Genomic DNA, 16,252 nt, shown 5'->3' with positions numbered 1-16,252 from the left:
CAGTGTCTGATTGAACATCAGTCCTCTGTAGCCAGTTTATGTCGGAAAGAAACACTAATGCTGCGTTTACACGGAACGATTATCGTGCGAATTTGCACGATAACGATCGAATTCAAACGATAATCGTTCGTGTAAACGCAGCGAACGATCAAGCGACGAGCGAGAAATCGTTCATTTGGATACAGTTCATTTATTTTGGATGTGCCACCCCCTTTAGTATATGGCATTCTTTTCTCTGTCCTCTTTGTGTTGTATATGCCTTTATGCCATATTGGGTAGAGCACCCTTTGTTATTCTTTTAGGTAGTGCCTTGTCCCCTTGGTTTGAGTAAAGCATTTTGATCTTACAACATGTTCTAAAAACGTTGTTCGCTAAAAATTTGCAGATGGTTCCGTGTAAACAGTCGTTCACCGATTTTTCATGTGCGAGATAGGCTTAAGCGATCGCAAAACGAATTTTGTGTACGATATATTGTTCCTTCTAAACGCTGATCGTTATAAAAAAAAAAAAACGTTACTTCAAAATCTTTAATCGTACAATCGGGCGAATTATCGTTCCGTGTAAATGCAGCATAAGATATAGTTGAATCTCTGAGCCCAAATGTGTTGGAGCTGTGGTCAAGGGGTAACTCGCCTGTCTAGAGTCCTGCCAGCAGGTAATTCCTTGGTTCAAATCCCTGCAGGCCACCATTTAATTTAATCTCAAATAATTGCGGTTATTTTAAGACAACGGCCATTGTTTTGAAATAATGGTCATTATTTGCCATTAAATGGCAGCCATCCACTCAATTTTAATAGTGTGTGAACATAGTTTTTCTGTGTTTTCAATCCACTCCTGGTTTTGGTTACAAAATACTCAGCAAAAATACTGAGTGTGATCATAACCTTAAAAATGATACAATAATGAGAAAAAGAAAAATATTTAATTTCCATCAGGGGATTTGAACAAAAGAATGAACTCCTGGCAGGTCTGTAGACAGGTACGTTACGCCTAGACCACAGCTCCAACACATAATTAAGAAATACTGGTGTATCTTTTTTTTTTTTTTTTTTTTTTGTTTTCCTTTTCAAATTAAACCTTTATTACAGAATTTACCATACAAACATTAAAACCACTCCATCCATGTCTGTATACCACCACAATTTTTCTACATCTTAAACCAAATATCTTCTTAGGTACTTCACCTCATAACCCTTCAACAGAAGTGTTAACATAACATTTCTCCTTCCAAAGGGTGCTTATCCATGGTCACCATCAATTCATTACCTCTCTTTTAACTTTTCCCCTCCACTAAATTTACCTTAAACCTTCGTGCCGCAGCCGGTCCCCTCCTCCGTGCAGGGGACCGCAGGAGGACAGAACCCGCCCCCACAGGCTCGGGTATCCCCCCCGCCCCCAGGCTCCTGCCTCCGCCGGGCCGAGAAGGAGTACAATAACCAGCATCCAAAAAAAATAAATAAATAAATAAAAAAATAAATATATATATATATATATATATATATATATATATATTTAAAAAAAAAACAAAAAAAAAACACAAACTATAAATCTTATTATTCTCGTGTCCAGCCTTATACATACTTCATACATACTACATACCCTTCAACCCCCTCTGGGAGCTTAGCCCTCCACGGTACCGAGCCACCACTGGAGATTTTTTTTTATTTTATTTTTTCTTTCCTTCTCCTCTTCCATCTTCCAACCACTCCAACACCACCGCCCACATATATTTATATAGACTTGTGGCGTTACTCCGGAGCAGGCTATCTGGACCCAGCCAAAGGAACCCTCCGCTGCTCCATCTCGCCCACTCCAGCTTATTATCTCATATCAACTCAACCACCAGCGGACCTCCGAGTAATAATAAAATAGTAACAAACCACAAAAAAAAAAAAAAAAAAAACACAGCATAGTAACACCCCTCCTCTTCCTCCAACCGAGACCTGAGCCCGATCCTCACGACATAGGGCCCCGAGCCCGGAGACCAAGATCCAAACCCCCACAATCCTCTCACACAGACATCGGAGACCAACCACGACACCTATCACCCATCTTCATTATTTCTCATTGGTGCCCAGGAACCGCACCCCTGGTTACACTTAACATCTCTCCTATTACATTTTCTACCTATTACTTTTCAGTTGTGCCCAGACATGGTCTTAACCCTACTACCCCACCCCCTTCCCCCCTACTACCCCCCCACCCTCATCCCACCTCCCCCCCTCCCTGGGTGCAGAGAGGAAAAAAAAAAAAAAAAAAAGTCAAAAGTTCTTCAGCCCTCTCCTCTTCTTAAACCAACCACCAATCCCATCCTCTCTTGTTGGTCCATTTTATCCAACCACGGGTCCCAGATCTTACAAAAATTCACCCTCCTCCCTCCTTTTACCATCAAACAAAACTCAAAATTAATCATCCTTCTAACCTCTAACAAAAATTCCCTAAGGGTGGGGCTATCTCTAGACATCCATTTTCTGGCCACCATCAGCCTCATTACCATCAAAAGCTTCCTTACTAGAATATTCTTATTTTTCCCTGGGCGGACATCACTCCATACCCCCAACAACCATCTCTTTGCCGGTTCCCAACCTTCCAGTTGGAGTCGATCTTTAATAACCTCTAAAATTACTTGCCAACTTCTCTCCATTTTCCTACATTCATAATATAGATGAAAGAAACCAACCCTTGGCATATTGCAGCGGGGACAAACTATTTCTTTGTTAGGGCCCATTTTAGATAGCTTACTTGGTGTATAATATAACCTATAATTAATAAAAAATTGTGTAATCTTGTGCGACGCATTAAGTGATATATTCTTTCCCATACCCCATATATCTTCCCACTCTTCTTGTGTAATTTCTCCTATATCTACTGCCCACTTTACTCTACTTACATGTGTGACTACCTCCTTCTTCCCCTCCTTTACCAACCTAACTATCCTAGCCATCACCCTTCTTTTGGAAGTGTCCTCTATCATATAATCAATCCACTGTGAATTTTCTTCTAACAAAAATTTCCGTGTGATCTATTTCCATACTGACTTGTCTTAATTGCAAATAATAAAAATAACAGTTTCCTTCTATCCCGTATTCACCTTTTAACTCTTCTAATGAGCGTAATTGCCCTTCCTTAAAGAAGTGTGTCACATACCTCAAATTGTATTTTTCCCAAAACCTCCATTCGTGATTTCTTCCCAACTCTTTAAACCTAAGATTGTTAAACATTGGTGTACATCTAAATACTCCCTCCAAACCCAGTGCTTTTTTAGTTTTTTCCCAAACTTTGTGCATCAAGTCTAACAATGGCCATCTCTCTCTAGACCTTCTACTCAGCTGTCCTGACTCCAAAATTTCCCATACGTCCTTTAATCCCCATTTATTTTGTTCTACCAAATTCTTTATATACGAGAACTCTCTCCATCTTTTCATATACTGTAATTGGGCCGCCAAGAAATAAATCCTAAAGTTAGGAACCGACAAACCTCCTTTATCCTCATCTTTATATAAATATTCCATTTTTATCCTGGGCTTTCTACCCCTCAAGATAAAATCCCTCACTATAGCTTCCAACTGCTTAAATATTCTTTCTCCCAACCATATTGGACTATTAGACCAGACAAACAAAATCTGTGGGAGGATAATCATTTTCACTAAGCTTATCCTATCTGCCATGCCCAATGGTAGGCCCATCCAAACTTTTGCTTTAGATCTTATTCTTTGCAAAGTTGGTGTTACATTTAATTCCATATACTTATGGATATCCCTATCTACCACCACCCCCAGGTATCTAAAGGTTTCTCCTGGCTTCAAACACCTCAGTTTATCATGGGACACCTCTCCATCTAGCGGCATTAATACTGTTTTCGCCCAGTTAATACTAAGGCCCGACACATCTCCAAATCTTTCTATCGTATTGATTATAATATCCAGGGAATTCCTTGTATTCTCCACGTACAGCACAACATCATCCGCATAGAGCGATATCTTGTCCCCTCTCCCCCGACATCCAAACCCCTCCACCTCTTCCATTGTTCTTATTTTGATTGCCAAAGGCTCAATGAAGAGGGCAAAGATATGGGGAGAGAGGGGACAACCCTGACGTGTTCCCCTAAATAAAGGAAACCTTTCTGTTTGGGATCCGTTTATGAGGATTGAGGCCATAGGGCTTTTATACATCAGCTGCAGCCAACCAATAAACTTTTCTTTAAATCCATATTCGTTCAGGAGTTGCCACAAGAAGGACCACTCCACCCTGTCAAACGCTTTAACGGCGTCCAGCGACAGGATGGAGCGGTCCCTCCCCCCCCCAATTTCCAAGTTACCAAACATCCTACGTATATTATCTATCACCGACCTTCCAGCCCTAAACCCGCACTGATCATCCGAGATTAAAAATGGAACTACCTTCACCAATCTATTTGCTAGCAGCTTCGCCAAAATTTTCATATCTGTATTTAGCAATGTGATTGGCCTGTAAGATCCGGGGTCTACTGCATCTTTACCTGGTTTAAGAATGAGTGAAATTGTGGCCTCATACATAGAATTTGGCATTCTGCCCTGTGTCTGAATAGATCTAAACAACGATAGCAATCTAGGGACCAATACTATTCCATATTTTTTATATACCTCAAAAGGGAGGCCGTCCGGTCCTGCCGCTTTCCCTCGAGGAGCCTCTCTCACTACCCTCCAAACCTCCTCCTCACTAATCTCTGCCTCTAAACCATTCGCTGCTTCCAGTGGAAGTCTGGGAAACTCAATCGCCCTCAAATACTCCTCAATCTCTCTTTCTTCTACCTCCAACTGCGATCTATATAATTTCTTATAATATTCAAGGAATATCTTCTTAATCCCTTCTTCTTCCTTAATTACCTTCCCATCCTTGTCCTTAACTGCAGAAATACCTATCTGACTCTCATTCTCCTTTACCATCCTTGACAGGAACCTACCCGGCCTCCCTCCCTCAACAAACCTCCGCTGATCAGCAAAGAATAGTGTTTGCTGTGCCTTAGCCTCCATCATTTCCCTATACCTCAATCCCAGATCCTCCCACTTAACCTTATCTTCCTCCTTCCCTGTAATTACATACTGCCATTCTGCTTCTTCTAACTGATCTTTTATCTTCTCCTCCTCTACTCTAGCTTTTTTCCTAGTCCTCGCTATACGCTCCAGAAAAATTCCCCTTAAATGTGCTTTTGCTGTGTCCCAAACTATATCCTCTGCGGCTGTTCCCTGGTTGATTTCAAAGAATACCTGTATATTATTAATTATTTCAGAGTCCTCTCCCCATAATTCCAGCCAGTAAGGACTTACTCTAAACCCCCCACTCCTCCCCTCTTCTCTCCTTTTCAGCCTTACCAGCATAGGGGAGTGGTCTGAAATACTTCTTTGTTCATATTTTACCTCTTGTACCCAGGAGATCATCCCCCTGGAGCCCAACACCAAATCAATCCTTGACAGGGTCTGTTTAGTCTTGTTATAACATGAGTATGATTTCCCATTAGGATTACAATGCCTCCAGATGTCTAGCCACCCCAATCCCTCAACCAACTTCCTTAAGGGAGTTTCACCACTAATATTCCTCTCTCTATTCAATCTGACTCTATCCCTTACCTCTTCCATCACACAATTGTAATCTCCTAAGGCCAAAACTGGGACATCTCCCTTGTCCTCCAGGAACTTACATAGATCTATTATAGGGGCCGCAGAAAAGGGTGGCGGCACATAAATGAATGCCCATACCATCTGTTTACCTTGATATACCACATATAAGAAAACATATTTTCCTTCTTTATCCACCCTATGAGATAATATCTCACAAGGAACTGACTTATGTATCAGCACACTTACACCCCTAGCATAACAAGAAAACGTAGAATGAAATGCCCTGCCGATCCACTTCCAACCCAGCAGATTTAGTTTCTCCTTCACTAAATGTGTTTCTGCCAAGCAAATAATCCCTGGAAGATGTTTCCTTATGACCTTATAGATTGCCACCCTTTTCACCCTATCTGCTAGCCCCCTAATATTCCAATACAGCAATTGGATACTCATTTGTGATCCTTAAAACCATAATTCAACCTCTGTCCAAGTATCCAACCCCCATCTAGAAGTAGAAACCAGCTGACAGAAGAGTCCCAACAAAAAAATAAAGAAAAGAGGAGAGGGGAAAAAGAGAATAGAAGAGAGAAACTATACAAACTACCAACCTTCTCTGCACCCCCCCTCCCACCTCCCCCAAACCCCCCCTCCCTCTTCCCCCCAAAAGAACCCTCCTTCCCTCCCCCCCTCCCCTGCCCCCACCCCCTATGGAAAGTGGCTGTAACTTGCCAAACCACATTCCTCTACCTTAGCCTTTCCTCACCAGCGCGGCCTATTTTTCTACCATTTCAGACTACTTTATCCCTTTACTCTCCAGCCATACTGCCGCCTCTGCAGCGGAATCAAAGAAACTTGTTTGACCTTCATGTATGATCCTCAGTCTGGCTGGAAATAATACAGAGTAACTGATCCCTGCCTCTCTAAGCCGTTTTTTAATTTGACCAAAACTCATCCTTGCCTGCTGTGTTTCTCTCGAATAATCAGGGAACATCAGTATCTTACATCCATTATATACTTTCTCCGGACCTGACCTTGCCTCTCTCAAGAGATAGTCCCTATCTGCCGATGAAATCACTTTAACCAGTACTGTTCTAGGTTTTGAGCCAGGGGGTAGACTTCTCAAGGGGACCCTATGGGCCCTTTCTATTCCAAACATTTCTGACAGCCCTTCATTGGGGAAGTTCTCCATGAACCATTTCTTCATAAACTTAACACAATTGTCACCCTCCACTTTCTCTGGAAAACCGATGATCCTTAAATTGCTCCGTCTACTTCTATCTTCCAATTCTCTCACCCTCTCTAATGTTTGCTTTTGCAGGCGTGACAATCTCTCTACCTCCCTTCCCATACTGGTAGTCTTATCTTCCATATCACTCAATCTCTGTTCCACCTCCCCCATTCTCTCTCTTATTTTTCCCAGGTCTTCTCTGATCAGTGAAATGTCACCCCTTATTCCACCCATCTCTGCCTGTACCACCTGGAGGGCCATGTTTGATTTCTCTACCCCTTGCAATATTTGTTCAAGCATTGTCGGCGAGTCTTCTTCTCTTAGACCGGAGCTCTCTTGCTGATCTTTACTTAGGTTTCCTACCCCATCTTCCATCCTCTCCTCCTCCCCCCTTTTTCTACTACTCCCTCCCTTTGCTACTTGTCCAGTCTTTCCTCCTGCTGGGGATTTTACGATATTTCTCCATTACTCCACTTCTCCTCGCCCCAGCCATCTGCGACATATCTGTTTCCAACTCTCTCTCTCGCTCCCCCTCTACCTTCTTTCCTTTTCCTCTTGCAGGCGTACCCTTTCGACCCCTCATCAAATATGGCCCTACCGAGAATCTCTCCACACCTTTGCCTGTACCCCTGAGTAAACCGCTATGTATACAATAGCACAGTACCCAAGAGGACAGAGGATTAATTAATACAGCAGAGTAAGGTCAATAATGTACCTATGGTATGCCCCAACAGAATAGTATTCCAACCTGGATGAAATTATTTTTAAACAATCCAGCAAGGCAGGTTAAATTAGTGATAGCGGTAGCGACTGACCAAACACACAAAAAAAAAAAAAAAAAAACAGAACAGGACTAGCTACCAATTAGTACGACAAGATCAGATCCCAATATACTATGTACTGTATATATCAGGGAGCGCAGACCGTATGGGATAACCCTTCCCAACCACTAGGATCTTGCTGCTCCTAGCTATATCAGACTCAATGCAGCTAGGCTAACCAGTACATAATACACAGTACAGCAGAGCTAGATTGGTATGCCCCACACACCTAATACACGGTCCCGAAAAATTGTACCCTACACGTACCCAACAAATTCAGCTAAACTAATCAGATGAGTAATGCACAGTACAGTAGAGTTGCTTAATGTAAGTAAGGCACTGTATAACAAAGATAATACCTAATATAACAGATCTAGATCAGTATACCTCACACCTACCCAATACAAAACCTGGTACAACTAAATTTATCGGATAAGTAAGGTACAATATATCAAAACTAACTCTCACAGCACCCTCTAGCAATCATGAGGTAACCACCCGAATGATCACTAGAATCTTGTTACTCCTAAATATATCAGACACAGCATAACTTGATGGCAGCAATAAATAAATCCTTATAATGAATTAAAGGCATAGGTGGAGAAAAAAAAAAAAAAACTGGGCCGGGCAGTGGCGTAGCTATAGGGGTCGCCGGGGTCGCCATGGCGACCGGGCCCCTACGCTAGGGGGGCCCGCACGGCCCCCCTTGCCACTTGTGACACTGTCATCTTAAGCATCCCGAGAAGCTGCGGCCGCGCAGCTTCTCGGGATGCACAGATCGCTTTGATGTTCCGCCCGCACAGTGAGCGGGCGGAACATTACAGCGATCAGAATACAGGAGAAGGACCTGTCAGCGTCCTCCTCCTGTATTCTCTCCCATAGGCTGCCGGCACTTCATACCAGCAGCCTATGGGAGGCCGGGCCGTGATCATGTGCCTCTCCGGCAGGCGTGATCATGTGACGTCATCACGCCTGCCGGAAGTCCCGTCCCTGCGGCTCGCAAGATGGAGCCCGAAGAGGAGGAGGAGAGCTGCTGCCTGCAGCCACAGCGCGGATTAGGTGAGTAGGATGTTTGTTTTTTTAGGGGCACCTCTGGGGGCATTATTAGTTCTTGAGGGCACCTCTGTGGGCATTATTATTGTATGGGGGCACCTCTGGGGGCATTATTAGTTCTTGGGGGGCACCTCTGGGGGCATTATTATTGTATGGGGGCACCTCTGGGGGCATTATTAGTTCTTGGGGGCACCTCTGGGGGCATCATTATTGTATGGGGGCACCTCTGGGGGCATTATTATTGTATGGGGGCACCTCTGGGGGCATTATTATTGTATGGGGGCACCTCTGGGGGCATTATTAGTTCTTGAGGGCACCTCTGGGGGCATTATTATTGTATGGGGGCACCTCTGGGGGCATTATTAGTTCTTGGGGGGCACCTCTGGGGGCATTATTATTGTATGGGGGCACCTCTGGGGGCATTATTATTGTATGGGGGGCACCTCTGGGGGCATTATTATTGTATGGGGGCACCTCTGGGGGCATTATTAGTTCTTGAGGGCACCTCTGGGGGCATTATTATTGTATGGGGGCACCTCTGGGGGCATTATTAGTTCTTGGGGGCACCTCTGGGGGCATCATTATTGTATGGGGGCACCTCTGGGGGCATTATTAGTATATGGGGGCACCTCTGGGGGCATTATTATTGTATGGGGGCACCTCTGGGGGCATTATTAGTTCATGGGGGGCACCTCTGGGGGCATTATTAGTATATGGGGGCACCTCTGGGGGCATTATTAGTATATGGGGGCACCTCTGGGGGCATTATTATTGTATGGGGGCACCTCTGGGGGCATTATTAGTTCATGGGGGCAACTCTGTGGGCGTTATTAGTTCTGGGGGGCCACCTCTGGGGGCATTATTAGCTCATGGGGGCCACCTCTGGGGGCATTATTAGCTCATGGGGGCCACCTCTGGGGGCATTATTAGCTCATGGGGGCACCTCTGGGGGCATTATTAGTTGATGGGGGCAACTCTGGGGGCATTATTAGCTCATGGGGGCACCTCTGGGGGCATTATTAGTTGATGGGGGCACCTCTGGGGGCATTATTAGTTCATGGGGGCACCTCTGGGGGCACTATTAGCTCATGGGGGCACCTCTGGGGGCATTATTAGTTCATGGGGGCACCTCTGAGGGCACTATTAGCTCATGGGGGCACCTCTGGGGGCGTTATTAGTTCATAGGGGGCAACTCTGGGGGCATTATTAGTTCATGGGGGCACCTCTGAAGGCATTATTAGTTCATGGGGGCACCTCTGGGGGCATTATTAGTTCATGGGGGCACCTCTGGGGGCATTATTAGCTCATGGGGGCACCTCTGGGGGCATTATTAGTTCATGGGGGCACCTCTGGGGGCATTATTAGTTCATGGGGGCACCTCTGGGGGCATTATTAGTCCATGGGGGCACCTCTGGGGGCATTATTAGCTCATGAGGGCACCTCTGGGGGCATTATTAGCTCATGAGGGCACCTCTGGGGCCATTATTTGTTCATGGGGGCACCTCTGGGGGCATAATTAGCTCATGAGGGCACCTCTGGGGGCATTATTATTGTATGGGGGCACCTCTGGGGCCATTAATAGCTCATGGGGGCACAGCAGGGGATCCTACATACAGGGGGCATCCCACATTCCTATTCACTTTACTGCACATTACACCAAACAGTGCAGTTACTATGGGAGCCTACAGGAGGGAGGAAGGGAAGGAAGTTGCTAGAAATGTGCGGAGCCTAAATTGTTTGTCTCGCAGGTTCTAAGGGGATGAAACGTATCTGGAAGGAATCCTCATGGAGGACTGGGCCGGATGGAGAGGAAAAGGGAAAGTGACGCCTCAGATCAAAGAAGACATCACCGGTGAGTCACTGTATGACGGTTGTCTTATTTTGTAGAACATCATTTAGTAGGGGTGCCCCGAGGTGGAAAAGGTTGGGAAGCACTGCGCTAATCTGTCCCGCTGCGCCCGCTGGCACATGCTGTCATCTGATTGGGCCTCTTACCTAATCAGATGACAGCAAGTACCAGCGCCCCCTCCTCCAGACATCTGCCTTGGCGGCCCAAGCTATGTCCTATGGCCGTATCTTTACCGCGTTGAGCTCCAGCTTGTGCTGCATCTACATTATCTGTACTCAGAGATATCACTGTGTTATCTGTGGTGTTACATAGGACTGCAGGGGACATCTACTACATGATCTGTACTCAGAGATATCACTGTGTTATCTGTGGTGTTACATAGGACTGCAGATGACTACTACATTATCTGTACTCAGAGGGATATCACTGTTATCTGTGGTGTTACATAGGACTGCAGGTGATATCAGGTGACTTCTCCAGGTTGCAGAAGTTCAAACTTCATCATGCCCTGCTGACAGTTTATAATGGGAGATGTAGTTTTGCAGCATGTGGCTCTTCAGGTTGCAGCACTACAACCCCCATCGTTTTCAACTGGCAGTTCATGATGAGAGTTGTAGTTTTTCAGCTGTAGAGTCAAAGATTGGAATACAATGATTAGACAATGACACAGTACAGTCCATTATCTATAGGGGGCAGTAGTGCAGTACATGAGGTGGAGGCAGTGACAGGGCATTAGAGCATGGTGGCACATTAGAGTAATTGGATATAACGTTAGATAGGACTTTGCCTGATCGGGTGAGATGGGGGGCCCCAAGCTAAAATTTTGCACCAGGGCCCATCAGCCTTTAGCTACGCCCCTGGGGCCGGGATATACTTCGTCCAAGTTGTTTAACTAACATAAATGTCCATTCGAGTTCTTTTGCTCCCAAATTAGTCTGTCAGGCACAATATAGCTGAACTAGTCAGAAGAGTAAAGCGCAGTGCAGCCGCGCCAGATTGTTCTGTGCCACACGTGTGAATCGCAGGGGCACAAAGTAGTTAATATATCCGCATGCAGTATGGAATATTCACAAATTATAGCTAGGCCAGCGTGTCCTTTATCCCCCACAGTTAGTGATCTTATCGCACAGCTGGCAGTGCCTATTTACAAACCCCCGCCACACATATCAATCCTCATACTGCACCAGTCTTCAGCGGCATCTAATTCCAATTGTAACAGCTCTCCGTCCTCCCTGTGTCGCCGGATCTCCAACAGTCCTCCTTTCTCTTCCGATCCACGCCACCTCCATTCACGGAACTCTCCTCCAAGTGCTGAACTGCCTCCTCCACCACCTGTCCCGAGCTCGTCCTCGCACCTCCGGATTAGCTGCCCCAGCTCCACGCCGCTCCACGCCACTTGCTTCCGGGTCCGTCCTCTTCTCCGCTATTCCCGCACTGTCACCTCCGACATCAGCACGCTTCTTCCCGGCCTGGCCAGACCGCCACCATCTCACTTCTGTGTGGGTTCGTGCCCCTCAATACCTCGGCAGGGATCCTAGTCAAAGCCGCATGTCCGACCCGCGCTGGTGAGGTGAGCGGCGTCACGTTACGCTACGCTCACATGCTCCTCCTCCCATACTGGTGTATCTTAAATAGCCACTGTCATTAGAAGGGGGAAAAAAACTTTTGATTTGTCATAGACATGTTACAAGTTCTGATCGGTTGAGGTTTGAGAGTTCATCCTCTCCAGCAGCCACAGCCCTCACAACTCAGGCAGTTGGGTCATAACATCACCATTTTATCCAGGAAGTGAAGCCTTGATGCAGTAGTAAGTGCAGGGAAAAAAAGAGACTTTATAAGCATTTCCGGTAATAAGTGTATATTGGTGATTTGTATAACTTTTGGGAAGCAATACAATACTTTGATAAAAAATTTTGCCGGATTTCGCCTCTAACCCCTTATTGCCCGTCATGCTGCCTTTTCACAGCGGTCACTAATGGGCTTTATTCCGATGCGTACGCCTTTTAACGGCGGACGCATGGAAAAAACTGCTGCCCAGCGGCGGCAGCAGTGCGGGGTCACACAGACAGCTGACTCTCACACACACACACACACACACACACACACACACACACACACACACACACACACACATACACATCCCCCCAACAACCCATTAGGTACATTAGGTACTGCAGTGTATTGTATGAGTGATCAAAGTATTTACACTAGTGTACAGTAATGTACACTAGTGTAAAAGTAAAAAAAAAAGTGCACCAAACACAACACAGCCCCCCCCCCCCAATAATAAAATGCATTACATTCCCTATACCCAATAAAACATCACATAAAACAGATCAAAAACACAAATCCTAAACATATTTGGTATCGTTACGTCCCTAGCGACCCAATCTATAAAACTATATCAATAATTATACCGCACTACACACGCTGTAAAAAAAAAACGTTACAAAAGAGATCAAAAAGTCATATACGTATCAAACTTGGTATCAATAGAAACTATAGATCTTCCCGCAAAAAATAAGCCCAAAACCAGCTCTGTCGCAAAAAAGATAAGAGCGCTATGGATCTTGCAATGTGGCGACAGTTTTTGTGGGTTTTTGCTAGGAAGATAGTTTCTATTGCGCCAAAGTGGTGATAGTTAAAAAAAAAACCTATGCAAATATGGTATCGCCGTAACCGTAGTGACCCAGAGAATACATGTATTATGTTGTTAGAGACCGCCAATACGGATTTTTACGGCGATCACTAATGGGCTCTATTCTGCTGCCATCAGCTCTTTATGGCGATGGTGCAGCATAGTGCAGCAGCGCCGGTAAGACCCGCAGCCCCCTCCTCTCAGCTATCGGAGGTAGCTGAGGGGTTGGGGCAGAGTGTGGGCTTAGTCCCGGCCGGTCCCCGCACAGGTGATCGCCCTTATTAACAGTATAACGGCGGCCATCGGTAACGGGCATTGCCAGAGCAGCTGTACGCTTTCATCTCTTCTCACCGTGAATCCACGTGAGAGGAGATAAAAACATATCATCGCCCGCCCACCCCCAACAGACTCTGTTCACAGTGATGGATTCCTAAAAATGATCAAAGCTCCATTCTCTCCACCACCAGAGGTGGCGGAGAGCATGGGGCAATGATCGGGGACCACCCGGTGTGGTCCCAGTACAAGCGATCAGGGGTATATACTATATACCACTGATCACTTGTTCCAAATGGTGCCTGCACTTTTTTACCCCTGTCAAAGTCAAGTGCCCCGGATTACCTGTAACCACCCAAGATTGCCCATCACCACCCAAGATTGCCCGTCACCACCCCAGATTGCCCATCACCACCCCAGATTGCCACAGACTGCCCGTACCTACCCCAAATTGCCTGTAACCACCCCAGATCGTCAGACTGTCCGTAGCTACCGCACATTGCCCGTCGCCACCCCAGATTGCCCGTAATCTCCCCAGATTGCCCGTAATCTCCCCAGATTGCCCGTAATCTCCCCAGATTGCCCGTAACCTCCCCAAATTGCCACAGACTGCCCGTACCTACCCCAAATTGCCCGTAACCACCCCAGATTACCCCTCGCCACCCCATATAGCCAGTAAACACCCCCAGATTGCCCATAACCACCCCAGATTGGCACAGACTGCTCGTAACCACCCCAGTTTGCCCATTACCACACCAGATAGCCAGTAAACACCCCGAGGTTGTCCATTAACACCCCAGATTAACAGCCAGTAAACACACACATATTTCCTTTAACTAAAATGACACTCCTTCTCTTCTGAGCCCGGTTGTGTGCCCATACAGGGGTTTATGCTCACATATGGGGTACCATTGTACTCAGGAGAACCTGCGTTACAAATGTTGGGGTGCTTTTTCCTCCCCTGTTCCTATTGAAATTGAGATATTTCAAACTAAACAAACACATTATTGTAAAAAAAATTTTTTTTTTTTCATTTTTACGGTCTAGTTTTGAATACTTTCCTCTAATCCCTGTGGGGTCAAAATGCTCACCACATCCCAAGATGAATTCTTTGAGAGGTGCACTTTCCTAAATGGAGTGACTTTTGGGGGTTTCTATTCTGCTGACACTACAGGGGCACTGCAAATGCACCTGGTGCTCAGAAACTTCTTCAGCAAAATCTGAACTGGAAATGCTAATAGGTGCTCCTTCCCTTCTGAGCCCGCTGTGTGCCCATGCAGTGGTTTACACCCACATATGGGGTACCGTTATACTCAGGAGAACCTGCGTTACAAAATTTGGGGTGCATTTTCTCTCATGTTTATTATGAAAATAAGATATTTTAAATATATTATTGGAAAATTTTCCAATTTTTTTACGACCTAATTGTGAATACTTTCCTCAAGCCCCTGTAGGGTTAAAATGCTCATTATACCCTTAGATTAAATCTTTAAGGTGTCTAGTTTCAAAAATGGGGTCACTTATGGGGGTTTCCAGTATACAAGCCTCCTAAATCAACTTAAAAAAAGAACTGGTCCCTAAAAGAAATCAGTTTGGGAAATTTCATAAATTTGATACTTTGCTGATACATTTCTAAGCCCCGTAAAACCCTAAAAAAGTGAAATATGTTTACGAAATGAAGCCGGAATAAAGAGGACATATTGATAATGTGACTTAGTAACTAATTTTTGTCATGTAAATTACTTTTTTTAAGAAGTGGAGAATTTCAAACTTCGTAAAGTTCAAATTTTTCATGATGTTTTTATGTTTTTCACACAAAAAACACACAAGACAGTGACCAAAGTTACAGTTACCAAAGTTACATAAAGTTACAGGTCAGATTTTGAAAAATTAGCCTGGTCATTAAGGCCCAAATAGGCTTGGTCCCTAAGGGGTTAAAGGGGTTATCCAGCAAAATGCTTTTTGTTTCAAATTAACTGGTTAACAGAAGGTTATGTAGATTTATAGTTTACTGCTTTTTAAAAATCTCCAGTCTTCCCATACTTAGCAGCTGCTGTATGTCTTGCTGGAAATGATGTTTTCTTTTTAGTCTGACACAGTGCTCTGTTGACATATAGACAGGAACTGTCCAGAGCAGGATAGGTTTTCTATGGGAATTTGTTGCTGCTTTTTTTACTCTTTTATTTTAGCAACAATTCTCTTCATTCAGTTCTCCTAAATTATGTGGTCATGTACAGGAAGTGACATCATCTGCCCTCACAGCATGTCTAGTATGGGCAGGACTACTATATGGTGCTGTACAGAGGGCTACATAGTCTACAGACTACGTAGCACTCTGTGCAATACCATATAGTAATTTGCTTGGGTTTACCCCTGCCTGACTGCAACAGGGCTTCTCAGGTCTGTCTCTAAATTATAATCTATATAGACTATAATTTAGAAGCCAGTGATTAGCTGCAGCTGTAGAGCCCTGCCACAGTTGTGCAGGGGTTAACCCAAGCTGCTGGCACCCTTACTTTGGTTGAGAGAGAGGAAGTGCAGAGGGGGTCTTGTTCAAATGTAGCAGAGTTGAGAATTTCAGTGCACCTATGTAACCAACATATAATTACTATCACCAGTAATATAAAATAAACTCAGCTGCACCCGTCTGCACTATTCATACAAACATGCACAGCTCACTTTACAAGGTTCTGGCAAACTCAGCTTTGCTACATCTTAGAAGTAACCTTTTCTCGGCCAGCAAGTAGCTTCTGTAAAACAAGCTTGTTCAATTCACCAACTCCACTGTAAAACCTG

The 16,252-nt window shown here is 45.0% G+C and overlaps 1 protein-coding gene across 2 annotated transcripts in view; it reads left to right on the top strand.

The window, feature by feature from the left end:
• PGAP1 (post-GPI attachment to proteins inositol deacylase 1) overlaps positions 1-16,252 on the top strand; it is a 321,065-nt gene that overhangs the window by 259,957 nt on the left and 44,856 nt on the right. The window lies entirely within an intron of this gene.

The sequence above is a fragment of the Dendropsophus ebraccatus genome, chromosome 9 (assembly GCF_027789765.1).
Source record: "Dendropsophus ebraccatus isolate aDenEbr1 chromosome 9, aDenEbr1.pat, whole genome shotgun sequence".
NCBI classification, from domain to species: Eukaryota; Metazoa; Chordata; class Amphibia; order Anura; family Hylidae; genus Dendropsophus; species Dendropsophus ebraccatus.
Note: the sequence above shows the minus strand (reverse complement) of the source record. Positions and strands in the feature narration are given on the sequence as shown.